This window comes from Equus quagga, chromosome 9, assembly GCF_021613505.1.
Source record: "Equus quagga isolate Etosha38 chromosome 9, UCLA_HA_Equagga_1.0, whole genome shotgun sequence".
NCBI classification, from domain to species: Eukaryota; Metazoa; Chordata; class Mammalia; order Perissodactyla; family Equidae; genus Equus; species Equus quagga.
Genome location: NC_060275.1, coordinates 40,262,981 through 40,284,684, shown reverse-complemented (window position 1 = coordinate 40,284,684; position 21,704 = coordinate 40,262,981). Strand labels below are relative to the sequence as shown.

The following is a 21,704-nucleotide window of genomic DNA, read 5'->3' as shown; positions in this document are numbered from 1 at the left end:
TTCCTCACCAAAAAAAAAAAAAAAAAAAGACATGGAGCAAGGAACTCAACAGAAGCACCCAGAGAGAACCATTATTTGTTGCTAGTATACTTTATATATATGAAAGTTAAATCTGTTTGTGTGAGCAGTTGAGAACTTTATGACACCCCCCCCATGGCTAAGTAAATATGTGTCAAATCTAGTGTAAATCTCTTAGAATATAACTTTTGCAACAATACCCATTTGAAAATTAGAGGCTACCTATCATTTTAAATCAGATGTGTGAATTTGGTTTAGTTGCTGATTCTTTTACCCTTTCTAGGACAGAAAATTTTCCCTGGCTGCTTAGTAAAATATGGAATTTATCAACAGCCTTAAGTATTTTCAAACCTGCTAATCTAGTAATTCATCTTATGGGAGTTTATTATAAGCAAAAAGCTTTATTCATTACAATGTCATTTATAGTAGCAAAAAGTTTCCAAAACACATAAATGCAGATTAATCATGATGATGATAATGATGATTAAATAACTTGATATAAAAATAACCATTGTGATGCAATTAAAAATGTCTCTTTGGGAAAATGGCCATCACATCAAACCTTTAGTATAAGTTGTTAAAAAATATATTGTGGGATGAGTGTGCATAGAGGAAATGTAAATTCAGCAGAAAATTGCCTGTACAAATATTTCTGTATTTACACACGAAGATTTATGAAGGTCAACAAACATATTTCTCATGAAAGCTTAGTATCCATATTGATCCCTAATGATTAATACTATGTCATAGCTGTTCTTCAAAAAGCCAAAATGATGAACTGAGGAACCATTTTAAATGTCCTTGTCCTAATTCTGGCACAATAACTCAAAATTTTAGAAGCTTCATATAGTAAATTTGCTGAAAATCGTATAGAATTATCTTTTGGTAGCATAACAAAGTCTCTATAAATATTTTTTCTTGGTGGAGATACTTTTGAAAACATGGTTACAATGTTTTTTGATGTCTTAACACTAATATTAAAATCAAGTCTTCAAGTGATTAACTTGAAACTTTGATAAATGTTCTACTGGAGGCAGGAGGAAGAATCATTTTGAGGTTCTCTGTTTGTTTGATTTAACAAAAGCTCAACTCTGATGCCTGAGAGATTCAACTTCTCAATTACAGTTCTTTCAAACCCTAGATGGCTACTGTAGACATTAAATTTGAGAGGAGTGCTACAAATGTGGGATTTGTATTAAATTTATTTAATGAAACTTAATTGGGGATATATTTGGTACTTTATGCTTTGCTCACCATGTAATACGCAGTTTTATTTCCAAATACAAATACTATCAGTTTCTGTATGACACCAGTTCTCACCGTTTTATATACCATAATTAGTGTAGATACTAAGAAATTGAATTGTGTAGTTATGGCAATGAATCTTCAAAACATTGTGACATCAGTAATGATATTTTACATTATCATGTCTCAGTAATGAATGTATAGAAGGATTTGTCAATTTACTACCTATTCCTGAAAGTCAATGACCTTCAGACGTGCAGTGAAGTTTAAGTTTTAAAAATTTTAAATAATGGTATTCTCCTGACACTGAAAATGTTTTTTATGTTTAACTGTGGTTCCACCTCACAACTCTGGCTGGTTTACCTTGAACCAACAGGATTATACCATGCAGATGAAACAAAGAGGGAATGACGATTATTGGTGGAAATATGTCCAGGGGAAATAATGCTACCACTGCTGGAACTGAACAGCTTATAAAAGGATAGCAGCAGAAGATATTTAATAAAGGGCACAAAAGTTGGGGTTGGTAATACAATAAAAGGGTGAGAAGAAAGAAGAAACTAATAAGAGAGCTAAGATGACTTTCACATGCTTTTAAATTCAAATCCAGCTGATCTTATCAGTAGAATCTTTCCACTCAAGCTCTTGGCTAAATATGAACTTGAAAAAAATATTTTTCTAAAACCATTAAAGAGAAGTTTGATTGCAATCTCCGTAGGTTATAATAACTGCATTCTGAGTTGTTTACAATATTATTTCATTCACCCATTCATTTGTTCATTTTCATTCAGTTACTTAGTCAAATCTTTTATTTAGTAACTACTATATGCCAAGCTCTGATACATAATGGTGAAGCTCAAGAATTTGTCATCTTGTGGGAAAGATTTATATTAAAAATCACAGAAATATATGATTAGAGTGTAGAATTCTGAGCTTTTGGGTTTTTTTCCCATATGTATTAAACTCACCCCAAAGCTCCAAGTAAATATAACACTCTCTTAAAGCCAGATTTCCTGGTATTTATTCAATTCCTATTATTAATGATTATTAAGATAATGAAACTTTGGGAATAAGGCCTGATAAAGAGAATATGCTGTGAATATGAATGCCTGTTAATAGTGTCCATGTTGTCTAGAATTTAGTAAGGAAAATACTTAGCTTGATGACGTTTTTTTCTCTATTATCTCAAATTATTTGTTAACCTTTGATGTTTGGGGGATATTACAGCTTCTTATCCCAATATTTTATTAGAAAATGAAAATCACATTTATAAAGGGCTGAACAAAAGTTAGATTATACGTTCCATGAGGGCCGAGGCCATTGTTTTGTTCACCCCTAAGAGCTGACATAAGTGGGTGCACAGGTTTTTAGTAAATGAATGACTGATTACACAGACTATCGGTTAGGAAATGCATATACCTAGCACTTTAGAGCCACACATTTTATTTGTCCACTTCTACGAAACCGTCTATTGATAATCTAAGCACTTGTTATAAAGCACATTCAATTGATGTTATTTGATACTACACTACCTGAGAGGTGACGATTTTAAGGAAGTATGTAAAGACAATTCACACAATATGTTTTTGCACTGAACATTAGTCCAAGGACATACCATGTTGTCCAGACTTAGCAAGAGTTCTTTCTCTGGGTACATTACTGACTTTCACAAGGTATGTGAACTCCTTGAAACTGTACACAGCATTTGTCTTGGGTTATGTAATTAGCCCATGATCCCGAAAGTATTGAGAAACAGTTGCTAAAGAAAGACCTGGCTTCCTCCTCTGTCACCAAAAATGCTGAAAAATAAAGGCAGGTTTTACCTCATGAGATCCAATTATTTTTCCACTTGACCTTTCTTATTCTTTAAGCCATGGATTTCATCTTGGACTTTTTCTACATTTTCTCCTTTTTCAGTTTATTTTTCTCACTCTTCCCTTTCTCTTTTACCTCTCCCACTGGGGAAGTGGAGAATAGGGAATTATAAAAAGAGAAGTGGGTTCTTTTTGGACAAACCTATAGAGCATATATCAACAATTTATGTTTCACCTTGTGATATGTAGACAAGAACTTAGAAATAAGGCTGAACTTGAACGTTAAATTATGAATTCCACATATAATGAAAAGAACTGAGACAGCACAAGTGTCTCAGTTGCTATATTATTATCCTCAGTTTACAGACAGAGAAGATAAGGTAAAGAAAAGTCAGGTGAGGCAAATTGTATTTTCTAAAAATAGCCACAGAAATATTTTCATTCCCACATGTTCTTCCAGAACCCCGTCACTCCTTACCAAAAGCACAGTCTATCTCTCCTTCCCTCGAACCTGGGTAGATTTGCGGCTTCTCCAGCTCAAGTATGGTGGAAATGACACTACGTGACTTCCCAGGCCAGATTTTTATTTAAAAAAAGCTAGTTTAAAAAAAACTAGTTCATTAAAAAAGTTTATTTAAAAAGCATATAACTCCTGCCTGGCCCTCTGTTTGGAGACATTCACCCTGGGAACCAGGGTGTGAGGAATCCAGGCACATGGAGAGATTATGCGTAGGTGCTCTGGCAAACAACACTAGCTCTGCTCTCAGACAGCAGTCAGCATCAGCTGTGAGTGAATGAGTCATCTGAAGACGATTCCAGTCCCCAGTCTCCAAGTCATCCAGCTGACGGACAGTCCAGAAGGTGTGAAACAAGAGACAAGCTGGCTCTGCTGTGTCTTGTCCAAATTTCTGACACACAGACTCATGAGTCATGAAGTTTTAGGGTATTTGTTAAGTGATCATAGTAACTGAAACACGAGGTATCTTGTGCAAGGTATACCAAGTGGAGGACACACCCACATATGACATATCCTCCAGTATTAAGTGAAGGACCTGGGCTTTGCTCCTAGGCAGACTGGCTCCAGATCCCATACTCTTCACAGTCCAATATACTTCCTTCATTAACGTGAGCCAGCACTCTTTAACACTATGCAATGCTGTCTTTATAAAACCTATTGACATTAAACAATCAAATCAAATAACAGAATTACCTTGGTCTGAGCCTATTTCCATCACGCAACTGTCTTTTTATAATCTGGCTAAGACAGCTAGCTTGTTGACATCAAGAAAATGGGCAGCTGAAGGGAGTTAGAACCTGGTCCCCTTGGAAGCTGCTTTTCATTGTAAGTCAATATGGGCATGCTGTTTACATATAACCAGTCTCGTGTTTTTTGGTCTATGTGATTCCAAATTCCAGGATTAGATTAGGCCTGATGCATTCACTGGCAAGAACAAGTGCCCAAGTGCATAGACCTTTACAGCTGAGGCCTGCACAACTCGGCTGTGGTAGAATGCAGTGGAATAATGCCACCCATTGAGATCCGTGGAGGCCTAGTGAGACGCACTTACCCTGGTGAAAGTCTAAATTCATTTGAACTGTTGGTTTTTTAAAAAAATTTAAGATGGACTAATAGCAAAGGAGAATACAAAAAAAAAAAAAAAAAAACCTGATCCAAGCATTCTAGAGAGATGGTTACAATGAAAATATTTGCACTGTACATGTCTGTGTAGAAACCCGCATAGCTGTTTACAAATAGTTTAATCTTATTAAAATAGTCCTAGTGTCTCTGACTGTATTTACAGAAATGTTTCATTTATATCCTAAGTTACTCTTAACACAGGCGTTTGGATCAAATTCACCAGGCAGAGGGCTAGGTCTTTCTTTCAATTATGTATTGTAAGAGAGTTGTCATTTTTCGACCCAGTTTTAATTCCAAGTGTCCTATCCTGATATGATTATGTGTGACTGTCTCAGATGATATTTTCTGATGATCTGTTTGTCATCTGACTCCTGGTTATTAATAGTTTACTGCAGACAGCGCCTTGCTTTCTTGCATCCCGCCAGGGCTCTGCTGGCTGTTACTGCCATGTCTGTGTTCTTACACACACTGCGCCACACTCACTTGAGTCCCCTGGTTGCAAAGAATTGACTTCCTGCCAGAACTACCAGAAAACAAAAGTTGTCTTACTAGTATTTATTGATCAATTTTACTCCAGAGCCTCCTCATGTCTAGTTTTTCGTTCCTTTATTTATTTGTTCATTCAGTCATTTGTTTAGCAAACCCTTAGTAAGCTTACTCTAGGAGTCCAGCTCTCTGGCTGTCCCAAGGATTAAAAAGGAGGATAAGATGTGACTCTTTTTCTCCAGGGATTACAGGCTAGATGCGAGGAGGCAGAAGTGTAAACAATTCCATTCGAGGTATTTCTTAAAGTACCTGAATCAATTCTACCAGGTGGAATTGATTCTACTAGGTGGGGCAAGCAAGGTCAGAAAAGGCTTCACAGAAGAAATAATCAGGGACCTGAATCTTAGAACAGCCTGTTTATTTGGCAGGGATCAAGGCTGTATATATTTGAGCAAAGCCCGGTGAGTCAGTCAAGAGGAATGTTTTCTTGGCCCCTTTAGGACTATTAGATTATTGTTACTTATGACTTGTGAATTAGACTTTCATAGATCATGTTAAGTCTTCTTTATCTCTTGACTTTAAAATATTACTATGTGACACTTAAATGTACCCACATATTTAGTATCCAGTTGATGCATAGCGTGATAAGTAATGCTCCGTTTCAAGCACCAATGTTCCAGTAGCATGTGATCCTGTACCTATGCTCATGCATTACACCATTGATATCATACCAACAAATCCCTGCAGTCCCCACACGAGCCTTTGGTGCATCTGCCAGTTTAGGGCAGTGGATTGATAGTTTTGCATGCAGCGATGCTTTGATGTCACTGAAGTGGGCATCAGACCTGAGACTGACTCAGAGAATGTGCAGGGGATGGACGTTAGCATAAACAAGACATGGAGGCTCCAAGTCTCTTTGTGAACACTGTCGCTTCAAAAGCATTCCCTTTGACTCATGGGAATTAGAGTGGTGAACACAAATGCTTAAAATACCATGCCAATTCTCTAACGATATAACGGACAGGGAAAAAATGTTTACTTTGTTAGTTCCATCACCTACTGTGTGCAGAGGCATGATTGTATTGCTGCTCCCTTAAAATCTATATGACAATTACTACAGAAAACGAGACTTCTCCCCTGTGTTTCTAAGGAGGAAGTCTGTGAGAATGATATGTGTCGATACCCTGAAGCCTCAAAGGAGCGAAAAACTCTTTTAACTCTCCCAGGACCCACTTTCTTGTCTGTGCTGCCATGGAAACCAATCTCTTGTCCAACACAAGTTCTCCGATAATTAGTCTTGAATATTCTTGATTTTTAAATGAACAAATCAGTCCTCTGCATTAAGGTTGTTACATGCCTCACACTCTACATATTATCATGTTTGACGAAATGCTCTCTATTCACTAATTTCTTAAAAAGTACTTATGGAGCAACTTGTATACAAAAGCACTGTGGGGACATGGTGAGAGGTCAAATAGCACTTGTCCCTGCTAGAGTCCAAGGGAGTGCTTTTTTTGCTATCCCGTCCTAGCACTCACATATATGACTCCATACAGGACTCCTTGTCTTAGTTCCCTGGCGAGGTAACAAATTTAGCTCCCTCTGATTCACTCATAGGGTTTACTAATGGATGCTATGATGCTGCCTCTCGGAACTCAGAAGAGATCCATTGGGAATTTATTAATACTTTGTATTAACCCTGCCTGTTCTTTGTTATTTTTAGACTCTGTCCATTGTACAGACTTGACCAGGACTTATTGATACCAGCATGAAAAAATACACAATTTCAGGGCCAAAGGAGCTTGCAATCAGATAAGGGAATTGAGGCATTCACAAAGCTAACTACATCAGAATACATTATACATGAAGAAGGATAAAAGGCATTTCCAAATAATGATAGTAGTTCCATGAGAGCTCAGTTCCAGTGAAAGTGATAAGCAAAGTCTCAAGGAAGAGCCACCTTTTTTTTTAACAGATTCTGAAAATATTTCATATTCAAGGCCCTATATGTGTAATTGGCAGGGAAAATCTGGCCTAGAAACACAGATGCTTGTTAAATATTAAAAAGTGCATGATTAATGTTAGTGTACATTAAAAAAAAAAAGGCACATTTATCTCCACGTTGACTGTAGCATTTCTTCTGCAACTACTCAATGGCTTTAGGAAATGCTATACAAATACCACTTGTATTAGCCATTACATTTCTATTTGATCCAGTTTTCTTCAATGTAATTATATGTCTCCTCAAAGTATCTGGTATTACTGATTAGAGAAACAAATTATGTAACAAGAAAACGAGAGTAAAAAATCAGTGTCACATAGTCTATATCTCCAATGAATTTTTCTATGTTAAAATACGTTCCTTACATGGTTACATGTATGCCCTCTGTGATAGTCACAGTAATAATAATTCCCCTGAATTTATTTATTACTTATTAAATAAACAAAATTTTTAATCCTGGATATATATTTGAGTTTAATAATATTAAGATTGTTAAACAGAAACATAGTTGAACATTATTTCCTTGTTAAATATTCCTATGCATTACTATAATTTAATTATATTTCAATTTGTCAATATTTTAAAAAAAATTTTAAAGTCTGCTACTCTTTTCACTGTTTCATGTGAAAGACTGAACAATTTCCTTTTCATGTGCACCTCCTGATTTGAATAGTTTAAGATTTAGAAAGGTTTCTTATTTACTCACATTTTAATGATATACATTTCTACTTCACTGGTGGAAAAGGCTGATCAGTCACAGAAAGGTCAGTTAACACTAAATAGACCCTTTCTTTATGTAATTACAAAGAATAATATCTTTGTGCTGATGGCACTGCACATGGAGTGGGTGATGCAGAGAATTAATGTGCTGCCTTGTTGGCCCATGGGATAGAGATTCCAATACAATCACCACAACTTATTCTAATTATGCAGCTTTAAAAGGTCATCAGCAAAAAGAGTTAAGGAATTATCAACTAACTTTATCATAAAGTAATAATGTACTACATAAATGCAGAAACTGTAAGAACAGTACCTAGAAACTTTATTACAAATGAGAGAAGCACTAATCTAAGAGGTTTCAGGACATATATTATGGCATAAATTAAGTAAACTCATTGAAAAATTAAAAAAACATATTTCATAACTTCCTATTGAGGTAGTCAGGTAACCTGAACTCACCTTATATTTGTAGAAAATGTTTAATTTTGAAATTTTTTTTTATGTTTAATGCCAATTTCATTGTCACATCCATGTTATATAAGAATTTAAAGATTTCTTTAAGAACTTCATTTGTTATAAAATAATGCACGCTGATTATATTACACACAAATAATAGAGAGGTACATGAAGTAGAAAATTAAAGCCCCTCATCACAACCACAGCCACTTTTATACCCCAGAGATAGTATTAACAATTTCGTGCAAGTCCTAAAGGAATAGAAATAAAAAAAAAATTCTTACATTGACACAGAGGAAGTGGAGGCCAGGAAAGTCAATTTGTCGTCCAAGGTTGCACAGGAAGAGAGCAGTATTAAGGCTAGGATACAGCCTGATTTCAGCCTAACACCTTTTCTGGGACTACGTCACTTCCTAATCTGAATGCGAATTACAGGGCTCTGTAGATTCCATATTGATATGGGAAAATGCTCTGGTTTCTGAATACTCTGTAGAATTACAGAGGTACAGTAAATAATTCATTTACAGTCTAATAAAATATCCTTATTGATAGAATTATTACTAACGCTTTTTCTCTTTTGCTTCTCTCACTTAGATATCCCCTTTACTGAGAAATAAAAGATCATAAGCCTCTCTAATAACCTGATGTTGTAGTTCACCTTGGGGCACTGTCTAAACCTTGCAATGTGTCTCGAGCAGAAATAGGATTTAAAACACCTAAGGTAATTTTCTATAGATACTTATCTTGAGATGTATTTACTCCCCAAAATAACTTACTCCCAGTATGAAAAATATCATATTCTGGAACAAGAATCATCAAACTATGGCTCTCCAGTCAAATCCAGCCCACTGCCTGTTTTCATAAGTAAATATTGAAGCACCTTCACCGCATTCATTTACATGTTGTCTATGGCTGCTTTTGCTCTGCAGTGGTAAAATAATTGCGAGAGAGATTGAGTAGACTGCAAAGCTTAAAATATTTACTATCTTTCCCTTTTCCCAAAAAGTTTGCCAACCCCTGCTCCAGACCCTTAATTAATATATTAGCATCATGCAAAACAAAGTTCCAGTTTAGATCTCTCATTCAAGATCGATTTTGGTCGTACTTCTGCCTACACATGGAGAAAGACTGCTGAAAAGCATTTCCTTTAGTTTTTCAGCAGAGGCACGTACTAAGGAGACATTGCCTATTAATAATTCAAAAACGTTTCTAAGTCCTTAAAAAAATAATGAGATGCTCATGAGCTTTTTAAGTGCTCTCAAAATGGACACAATAACTTTGCAAAGAGTTGTCAGAACTGTTAAGATACCATAAATAATGCCCAAATTTATCTACCCCACACTTCAATTTTTACATTAAATGTGGTTTATGTAGGTGCTACATTATAGGAAGCCAGAGGTCTGTTCATTTTTCTACTCCTGCAACTTATGTTTTGGGGGTCTAGGAATAAATTTATGTTGCCAAGTTGAAGTTTAATTTTGCAGGTGACATAGATGCCCATTCATTTATAGAACAGCTAAGTAGAATGTGGTGGTCACCTACCATGAAAGACTGTGAAGAGATTAGAAGAAATGCACTAGATATACATTATAACAGTACAGAGTGATCCTTAAAATATGGTGTTGAGTGGAGAAGACAGAAACAGAATGATAAAGATTACATAATTCAGCGCATGAGGAAAAGTACCAAAGGGAGTTTGAGAGAAACAAGAATTAGGAATTAAAGTAGGGAGACAAATAAAAAAAGAGTTAATACTTTGAGGATATGTAAGTTCTATATAGTCAACAAAACACTGTTGTCTCTGAAAATGATTAAGTGGATGGGTTCCTAGATCTTAGAGGTTTTTCCAGGGCTTTAATGACAAAATTGTAAGATAAACCAAACAGCAAACAACTCTGGAAATACACCTCTGCAACAATAGGTCCCCGAGGGCCACAACCCTGAGATTTACTCTGCATATCAATTATTCATGGCTAGAACAAATGAAGGCATAAAGAAATCTGTCATCATAACTATTTACCAAAGTCATGGTTGTTTCCCTCAATGCCTTCTTTCTTCTCTTCTCATCTTTGCTTTTCTTCAACTTATTTCTTTTTTTCTGTTTCCTGTTTTCTTCCTTTTGCTTATTCCTTGTCATCTTTGTCAAGCATGAATTTGTTCTTCTGTCTAAGGTCCTCTTGTGATCACACTTCCCTCTTGAAGATACCATCTTCCCTTGCCATCATTTCCTCAACTCCAGTATTCTTTCCAAGTCACTTCTTTCTTTTTACATTATGGTATGAAAACAGAAGTGTCTCAAAGAATGAAAAACATTTGGGAAATATTGAGTGACCCACTTATCTTTTTGCCACAAAATGAGACACTTCGTGAAAATCTAATGCAATGGAAGGCGGAGGGCGAGATGTCTATCGTGCAATTCATTTTATGGCTGCCTTCTTTTGGATCTTGACTAGATATCCATTTGGATAGTTGTAGGAAAAAAATGAATGAAACTGAAAATTTTTGGTTTATCTGGAAAGCTTGATTAGAGATATTTTATGTTTCTTTATCAGTATGCCATGTCAGCCTAGCAGGGAGGTATAATAGTGACAAAGTAATAAGTTTGCATAAATAGGTAAAGTATATGACAAATAAAATTGTGTTCTTATAGATACACATAAATAGTTTTATATTTTAATCTACTGACAGGTATGAAGAAAGCCAGAGAGTGAAAAAAGGTAGAACAAGCTGAAATCTCCTTAGGAGGAATGGAGGACATGAAAGAAATAAACCTGGCATTTATAACAAGGATTGCTTATTGGGAAGTTATTCCTAATTCACTGATAGTAAATACTATGTACATGTATCGGTATGTGGTGAAATGTGTGAAGATTAGCATTTTCAACTTGTCTTGGAAAACTGGCACTGGGTAAGTCACCATCAGTCCTATAATGCTGCCCTATGTATTTCTCTGTCGCTGTAATCCCCATGTTGTATTAGGATTAATATTTTATTAATATCTTTGTATTAATCTACCCATTTCTGTGAAGTTCTTGTGCCTTATTAGGTTTTTGCCCAGTGCTGTTACATACATGGTAGTCTCTCAGTAAAGATTATTGAACGAACGAATGGCTGAGTGAAACGGCAATAAAACTCGCGCCTTGTTCAACACAGACAGAGAGAACTGCACAGAGGAAATAGGTGGATGGAACATTAATGACTCGTATTTTCATCAAAGTATCTGCTTCTGCCAAGTGTTCTTGAAAGACTGGACTTTTCAGAGTATTATACATGGCTGGCATTTTATGTGTTTTTTTATTCTGTAGAAAAACATTTCACAATTCATTTTACAACATAAAAACATAGGAATTTATCTATTTACATTTTGACTGAGAAAAATAATAAGGTTTCCAGTTCTTTAAATCCTAGTTTGCAAAAGCATTTTACTGTATAATCTCTCTGTGTTGCATTCCAGTTTGCTTGTGGGTTTTCCTTGGAAGACTAAAAGAAATCTAAACTACCTGCTTTGCCGCCTTTATAAACTTTGCTAAGCTGTGTTATCACAATTCAGGAGATTAAAACTAGAAAAAATAGTAAGACAGTTTCACATGAAATAACTATAGTTGATTTTTAAAAATTACAGAGGATCTTCATGGTTGCAGATGGATACGAACACTTCAAGAAAACTAAAAGTAGTAAATAAGAATACAAACGCAGCATTCAAATAAGCTTATCCCAAAGATTTTTGAACAATCATAAATTTCCTGCATGTTTCAATGACTTAAATATGGAGAAGTGATATATGTTTTAAATTGGAACAACACTTTATACATCATTCTGTCTTCAGATGAGATAGGCAAAGCTATTCAGTCATAGAATTCATCCTTTCTTTGGATCAGGTCACAGCAAGTGCTATTCCCTACCCCTACATCCTTGCCAATGTCAGACCAATTTTCCCTCCTCATGAAAGTATATTTCTTTCAACTTTTCCAAAAAAAAGAAAGGAAAAAAAGGAAGGAAGAGCAAGCCTCCTGGAATCAAACGTTACATCCACTCTAGAAATCTTCAGTGTCACTGGTTTTTACCTTTCTTTGATCTCAGAGTAATGATTGCCCTGAGGACAGCCCTCATGTGGAAACCTGTTCACGTGCAGTTAGATGTTAAAATTTGGACCCATCCAAATGGAGAAATTGATGACCTTGATTTTGAATAAAATGTATACTCAGAAGGTATTGGAAGTCCAGGCGGGCCATCCACTCTTCCAGGCCTCTGTGATCAAGTTAGCCCTTTAGAGGTGTGTCTCTGGGGTTCTCATGGATAAATATTAGAGCTCTAACCTCAGGAAGCTACGAATATGCTACTCTTCATGGCAAAGGGGACTTTGCAGATGTGACTAAGGACTAAGTTTGAGATGAAGAGATTATTCTGGATTATCTAGGTGGGACTATCTAATCCCACAAATTATCAAAAAGTGAAGACTCGTTCCTGGTTGAAGTTCAGAGAGGGGTGAAGGAAGCAGCAGGAGAAAACTGAAGCATGAGAGAGACTTGAGACCCATCTCCTTTTCCTCCTTTGAAGATGGAAGGAGGCTACAAGCCAGGGAATGCAGGTGGCCTCTAGAAGGTGGAAATGGCGCTCAGCTCACAGCCAGGGAAAAACAGGGACCTAGTTCCCACAACTGCAAGGAACTAGATTCTGCCGATCCGAATGAGCAAGGAACCAGGTGCTTCCATCAAGCCTCCAGGAGAGAATGCAGTGCTGCCAACTGGATTTTAAGCCGGCGAGGCTCACATAAGACTTCTGACATAGAGAGCTCTAAGAGAATAACTTAATGTTAAGCCTCTAAGTTTGTGGTAATTTATTATGGCAGTAATATAAAACTAAGATGGGGATCCAGGTATTGTGCTGGGTACAGATTTATAAAAATTAATAATATGTTACATAAAACTAACACATTAATGGTGAAAATTCAAGCATTGCAGCTTCTTTACAAGTTCATTAATAATTGAATTTTAAAACTATTCAATAATTCACTTATTTTGCATAAAACATTTATTTTCTATCAGAATGTGAAGTAACTGGTGCACGTCAACAACCACTGAAAAACCAATTCTAACATGACATTGACTATGCCATGAGCTCCTCACTAAATTTTTGCTTATGTTAATGTAACAGATAGATTGAACTATCATCTCTACTTTGAAAGAAGTTTTTCGTTCACTTGACAATTTATTGATTATATTTTAAGGTCTATTATTAAATTAGTAAGAAAATTTTGATAGTCCCATGTTTCTCCATCATGATTAAATATAAACTTAAGTATATTATGAATTTCCTATTCTAAGTACAAAAATCTCTCTAGTTGATAACTTTTAAATGATTAACTTGTCTGCTGATTAGCTGACCATGCAAATGTTTTGGAAAAAAGTGTATATTTTGAAAAATTGTTTGAATTAGTAAGAATTCAACTTATAATTAAAAAAACCAACCAGAAAAACAAAATATAGCAAATAAACAAGACATCCCTGCCTGTTATCAAGGTCTTGTTTTTCCTTCTTGAAGCTGTTTTGGGTCTATTTCTGCATGTTTATTTCTGAGCTGTTGGTGTGTTGGTGTGGTCGTGCTCAGTAATGTGCTTGTTCATTACTGTGGCAGTCGGCTCCAGCATAACCCCTCTTTCCATGTCAGAAGTAGTCACTACAAGTAAGATTCAAGTATGGTGACTGATCCAACACCCACATTATAACTTTTGACAGGTGAAGAAATTGTTGGGTGAATAATTTTTTAAACTTTCAAAATATATTTATAAACAAATTGCTGAATTTCTGAGATAATAGTATAGCTTTATAGCTATATACATCATACATAACACAAGGAGAATAAACTTGGCAAAACTGCTAAAATATCTGAATGGCAAAATCTGTTTAAATAAATAAATTTTATTGTAAATCATTTTTTTTTTTGAGGAAGATTAGCCCTGAACTAACATCCGCCACCAATCCTCGTCTCTTTTCTGAGGAAGACTGGCCCTGAGCTAACATCCGTGCTCATCTTCCTCTACTTTGTATGTGGGACACCTACCACAGCATGGCTTGCCAAGTGGTGCCATGTCCGCACCCAGGATCTGAACCGGCAAACCCCGGGCGGCCAAAGTGGAACGTACGAACTTAACCACTGGGATACCAGGCCGGCCCGTTTATTGTACTCTTATAAATCCAGAATACATATTCGATACTCATATTAATTCTATTTTATAAAAGAAAAATGTAAAGTTTTCGCAACTGGTATATATCTTTTATGAAAAGGTTGTGGCAAACGTTTTCTTTTCATTAAAGTCTATATTAAATCTATCGGTTTGTTTTAAACTTGTTTATTGAGGTACAACATACATACATATAAGAATTGGTAAATTTTTTTTTTTAAGATTTTATTTTTTCCTTTTTCTCCCCAAAGCCTCCTGGTACATAGTTGTATATTCTTTGTTGTGGGTCCTTCTAGTTGTGGCATGTGGGACGCTGCCTCAGCATGGTTTGATGAGCAGTGCCATGTCCGCGCCCAGGATTCGAACCAACAAAACACTGGGCTGCCTGTAGCAGAGTGTGTGAACTTAACCACTCGGCCACGGGGCCAGCCCCAAGAATTGGTAAATTTTTATAAGTGAATACACCTATATAACCACCACTTAGATGAGAATATATAAAAATCCTATCACCTTAGAAAATTCCCTCATGTCCATTCCCAGTCAGTAATGAACCACACTCCCAACACACAAGTCTTGCTTGTTTTCAACCTTCATATAATTGTAATCCCACAGTATATATTGAGTTTGGCATCTTTTGGTCAATATTGATTGTGTTAGATTCACCCATACTTTTTGTGTGGCAACACTTCATTCTTTACGTTATTATATATTATTCCATTCTACGAATAAACTACAATTTATCCTGCTGTTGATGAATGTTTGTTGGGAAGCTATTATGAATAAAGCTGTTATTTACATTTTGTACAAAATACTAATATATTTTGGTGCACACGTGCACAAATTCCTGACACACAGAAGTGGAATCGTATGTGTATATGTTCAACTCTAGCTGATAGTGTCAACATTTTACAAAGGGCTGTACCAATTTACCTGCCTGCCTGAGATATCTGAGAGTCCCCGTTGTTCTGCATTCATATCTATACTTCAAAATTTTCTCCATTTACATAAGTGTGTCGAGACAAGTCACAGCAGTTTTAATTTGCATTTCTATGATTATTATATTGGGTGCCTTTTCAAATGTCTATAGCCCATTTGTATAGCCCCTTTTGTGAAGTGATTTTCAAGTCTTTTGCCAACTTTTCTTAAATAGGATGCCTATCTTTATTGTTTTGTTAGAGCTTCCTCATTTGTTACGGATGAGTGTACTTTGCTGGATATATGTGTCCTAAGTATTTTTTTTCTAAGCTATGGCTTGTCTTTTCATTCTTTAATGATGTCTTTTGATGAACGGAAGTTCTTAATTTTAAAAGAGTACAGTTTATGAACGTTTTCTTTCAAGGTTAATACTTGTGTCCTATTTAAAACATCTCTGGCATCCCAGAATAAATCAGATGTTCTCATATATTTTTCTCTAAAAATTTTATATAACTTTCACATTTACATCTGTAATATAGGTGGAATTGATTTTTGTATATGCTGTGAAATATAAGGTCAAGGTTCTATTTTTCAGTATAGATATCCAATCAATCATGCATCATTTATTGATTCAGCACCAATTATTTTCCAATACATTCTTTTACACTATTTTGGTGACATCTTCTTATAAATCAGGAGGCTATGTTTATATTCTGGGTCTTTCTCTGGAAACTCTATTTTGTCTCATTGTTTTCTCCTCTATCTTTGCACCAATAGCACACTTTTATATCATGGCCTTATCATAAATCTGGATACCTGGCAGTATAAGTCCCCAACTTTGCCCCTTTTCAAGTCTGTCTTCACTATACTTGACCCTTTGCATTTCCTTAAACTTTAAATTTCCAAAATTTTTGCTTAAGTTTTTAATTTTGATTCCATTACATGTATAAGCCAACTTAGGGAGAATTCATATTCTTTAAAATATTGAATTTCCAATTCATAAACTTAGCAGATCATTCTATTTACTTATAACTTCTTTGATTTTTTGCAGAAATGTTTTGTAGTTTTCTGAATACTTGTACATCTTTTGTTAGATATTTATCTAGGTATTTGATATTTAGTTATTCAGTTATAAATAGCACCCATTTTAAGAATTTATTTTGTAGTTACTTGTGGCTAGTGTATAGAAATGCAATGAGTTTTTCTTTATTTTATTTCCACTGACTCCCCCAAATTCACGAACTAATTCTAGAAGTTTATCTGTAGAATTATTTGGACTTTCTGTGTACAAATAATATTTTCAAATAATTGCACTTCCTGAAGGCATCTTTTACCATGTTAAACAAGTTATTTTCTATTTGTAGTTTGCTGTTATCATGAACGATTTTTGAATTTCACAAAAAGTAATTTCTATATCTATTGAGATTATTATTTGATCCTTTTCTTCCTTTTACTGTTAATGTGATAAATTATATTTACTGAAATTTTTTAAGGCTGGAAATTGTTTGTTTTGATTTGGGGTAGGTCAAACATTCCCCTTCCCAATTTTGCATGTTACTAACTACCTTTTCACATTTTATTTACCTCCATGGATTCTAAGAAATAACCATTTATTTAAACACAATTAATATAAGGACAGCAATAATATATAATGAGAATAACAAATCTGAAGATCTGTTGTGTACTAGCAGTGTATTGCTATTATCCTCCATTCATGAAAATAATGAAATCTGCTCCATCTGCCTAACATGATGGTTATAAAGATAAAATAACTAAGTAGAAGTGAAAATACATGGTAAACTATAAAGGATTATTAATATAAAGTTCAAATGGTCAATTATTATTATATAGTTCATTGTAGTTCTATTTAGTAAAACAATAATGAGATAATGTGACTTGAATCTTCTTGCCTAGTACTTTCATTTTTCCTGAGCATTAAAGCAGAGTTCGCCTGTTGATTTTCTTCCCCAAAGTTATCCAAATCACCAAAACTGACAAATGAGAGTTTCAAAGCAATGAGTCTTTACCAAACAGTTGTATTAAACACATCAAAGTATTTATTCTGCTTTCATAAATTCATTGCACATACTACATATTAAAAATTAAGGTGGATAATAAGCCTGATCCTTCTTATATTTTGATAAGAAAAAATGACAATTTTTATATAGCTTTAGTCTAAACATGACTTCCTAAAATGAATTCTCTGGCCTAAACTCACTCAGATCAGTACAAGCATAGTCTCAGTTTCTTTTCAGTTTTCTGGATGGGGAAAATGGACTGCTAATCAAATTCTCTGCCCCACTTTGTTAGATAATGTCATAGAATAAATTTTTTCTCCTTATTTTTAATCTTGTGCTACCTAAGAAGAAAGAATGAGTGAAATAAAATTCAAAATAGAAGCTAGATGATCGTGTCCAATTTAAGCCTGTTAATTACATTTAAAGGTAATCACATTCAAAATTAATTACATTCAAAAGGTAAATTTCCTCTGAAAAAAATGTTACAATTTCTTTTTTGAGTTTTCTTTATTTTTCAGCTATATAACTTCTTATTCATTTGTTAGATAGCTTGGTGATGGAATTCTGGGGTAGATTACGTTTTCCTGAAAGATAAAGTGAAGAACTCAGCAGAAGAAGAGTATACAACAGCAGAGTGACACCAGCTATCTACTGTAAGTTTCACTTTGTTAGCTTTCATAGCCAGTTAGCTTTAATGTTGGGTTCATCATATGAATTGGGGGAACAAGATCAGCAGTTGGGCTCCAAACATCTTCCCTATTACGATCGCTCCATTTGTTTGGGTGATTACTCTATACCCTACCATGCGTACTTATGGCCAGCACAAACACAGATGATGGGGGAATTCCTGCATTTTCCACAGAGGGAAAACACGAACATCAAAGGAAACCCATGCTGATTAAAGGACGCATCTATAAATGAAATGAATCTATGCCACAGATCTAAGTTGACTGTGACAAACACTTGCAATTCCTATTTATAAAAACCAAGAGTATTTAAAAAAATTTTTTTTACCAAGATAACATCATGGTCTTTGACGAGAGACTTCTCTTTATAAGAAAATTCTTTAAAACACAGCTCTACCTAAGCATTTCTTTTCACTCCCCCATGGAATATCAAATAACAAAAGAAAACACACAGTCAATAAGATTAGAAGTCTGCTGAGAGGAAACCACAAAGAATTAAATTATAATTTAGCTTTCCTGAACATTAAAACTTTAAACAAATTATTTTATACTTTTGTGCACATTGAAATATTTTGTGCAGATTATCTGTTAAAAATCAATAACCCTTGGTTTGTTAAAGAGCATTTACCTTTGAAGTAACAATGTGTCTATTTCTTTTTCTGTATTTTAATGTTATTGGAAAGAGACTTAGTGACATGTCAGGGGCATGACATTCTCTAAATACTTTTAGAATAAGCTGAGGTAAAAATCCTAAAAAAATAGAAAACTTATCCAGATGAAATTCATTACCTTGAAATTCAACATCTTGGCAAAGTCTTCATCACTAATTAAAATAATAGCAATGGAAGAGCATCTGCAATTACTCTGTTTAGGATAAAATTACAAGGGCTATAAATCTCCAAGCTTCAGGGCATAAACTGATCACCAGCTGGGGTGAGAAAGAAACGTCTACCTATTGTGTAGTTTTGCAAAATTAGGTACATTATATGTTTCACTCCCTCAGAAACATCTGGCACAGGCTACTATTTGAGAGGCTTTGGGACTACACACAAGGGACACTACTGGGCTAAGTTATAGAAATTGCGTGGTTCCGTATATATATATAAACTTAAAATTTTAGAGTTTGCTAAAAGAATGCTGAATTCTTCATCTTAATGTCACTGGCTCAAATTCTTCCCAGGCCATGGTAATCAAAGTTCATTAGAAATGTCAGGTAGAATATGAGAAGTTTGAGTTCGCATTTTAGTGTTAGTCCCTTTGTCACAAAAGAGAGCCAACATCATTACAGACAATATTTGGTAGTCTCCATAGGGAAAAAATAGAATGCCCATGGACTTGGAACTCTTAGGGGAGCCTGACAAAGAAGAGAAATGAGTGCAGCAAATGACGTTCTGTAACAGCTCCCCTCCCACCCCCTTCTTTGCTACTCAAATGAAGAGGCTGGCTTTCATGGGTAAACCTCTAGAAGGAAAGAACTGGAGGATCCCTTCTCTCTTTTACTAGATGAGGTGAGGAGAAGGAAGAGGGAGGAAGAGTCCAGATGTCAGAGAATGTCTGCAGCACAGTGTTCTGCCTCTGTCCTGGGAATGTTGTCCAGGAGGGACCCTGCTGGTCTAGATCACTGTAAAGAAACCCAGGAATATGGGAGAAGGTGGCTTGGGGGCTGAAGGGAGGAGAGTCCAGTAAGTGAGAAGCACATTGCAATAGAGATTGGACACTATGAATTCATAAATGGTTACTAATCGTTAAGAACCACTTAACGATTCTTCATCAGTTACTAGTTATTGGTTAATAACTACACTTACTGATCTGTCCCTAAATTAATAAGAGCCCTCAGAAAATCCAAAAGCAGAATATGAGGCAAATAGCTCTTTATCGTGTCCGACTATCTTCTATCAAATTCCTGAATCGCAAACTTGGCAATATGTGGGCTAAATGGAACAGGCTATAGTTGCTTTTATTTTTATATTTAAATTTAATTTAAATGCCTTTAGGATAGTATCTTTCCAATTCATTCTAGTCCCTGATACTCCTTAATGACTTAGTCTCAGTGTTTTCAGGCCTGGAAATTGCACTCATGGACGGCAAAAGCACTAATGTTTACAAATATTACTATAAAAGTATCATGGTTCAATACAATTCTAACTATTTTACATAATTTTCCTTATTGCAATCAACTACATCCAGAATTTATTACAGCTTTATTGCAAGAGAATCCCATGAAAAAGTTAGTTTTCAAGTTCCTTTTTGTGCCATTAGAAACAATAGTAATACCAAGTTTTAAAGCTCCTATTTCTCAAACTCTGGTCACCACTATGTTCTGTGAAAAACTTCCAAAATCTTGAATTTTTCTTCAGCCGTAGGGCCTACAATAGACTTCTGACTAAAATTTTAGTAGTCACCTGACAGACATTGTATTTATCTTCGCACATATCTCTACAAGGCTATATTTGTGTACTTTGGCGCTTTTTTTTTCCCTACAACAGCACTCCATTGCCGACGGGCAGTTCATAGGTCATTATGGACCCCAGACGTGCTCCTGCTGCACTTTTATGTACTTTCAGGAGATCAGTGGTTCTGTGTGTGTCCAGGTACATTCTCAGTTTCCTCTGAAAGGAATCTGCTAACAGCTGTTCTTTAGCATAAGTGCATTCTAAAGTAGTCACAGTACAAATGATGGCCGTATTATTGCAAATGAGATGAACTCCAAAACTCTTAGTAAGTTTATTTTGACTAAATTAATGCCAAATGAGATTTGAGATAGTTTTTCAGTTTGAAAGTTTTTAAAGAGAAAATATGACCACAAATTTTTCCTCATAGGTTCTAGTAGTTACTGTTCAAGGAATTGACACCTTCGGGTTAGCCATCACTGTGACTATTAGGATGTGTGACTCCTAACCTAATCCTAGACCCTAGGTTAACCCAGGATCTGGCAGGCAGATTCCCAAGCCAGTGGGGGTCTGCAAAGCTGAGCTGCTACAAATAGCTTTACCTTTCTAAATCTCAAGTGACCTCCAGGGGCTTCTGGGAAATTTGGGTCATAACCCCGCTGGTCAAATCTACTCCAGTCTAATGCTGCTAAGAACATCTACTTTGGGAGGAAAATCAAAGATCCGAAGACTGGTTGAAAAGTCTAAGGTAGGAATGATCTAAATTAATCCCATAGAAGTGAAATTTTGGTTGAGTGGCTCTGTACTCATTTTGTATTGCTGCAGAACAAATCACCACACATTTGGCAGCTTAAAACAACATCCATTCACTAGCTCACAGTTCTGTAGGCCAGAAGTCCAGGCATGGTCCAGCTGGGTTCTCTGCTCAGTGTTTCACATTCTAGGTGTCAGCTGCACTGAGATCTCATCTGAAAGCTCCATGAGGTCAATATTCACTTCTCAGCTCCCTTAGGTTGCTGGTAGAATTTATTTCCTGTGGCTGCATGACTGAGGTCCCTGTTTTCTTGTTGGCTGTCAGCTTGGCACTGCTCTTGGCTCCTAGAGACTCACTCAGGTCCTTACCATGTGGCCCCC

General features: G+C 35.6%; 1 protein-coding gene across 1 annotated transcript in view; it reads right to left on the bottom strand.

The window, feature by feature from the left end:
- The window catches only part of CCDC178 (coiled-coil domain containing 178), a 361,283-nt gene that overhangs the window by 126,001 nt on the left and 213,578 nt on the right, over nucleotides 1-21,704 (bottom strand). The gene's annotated exons all lie outside the window — the stretch shown is intronic.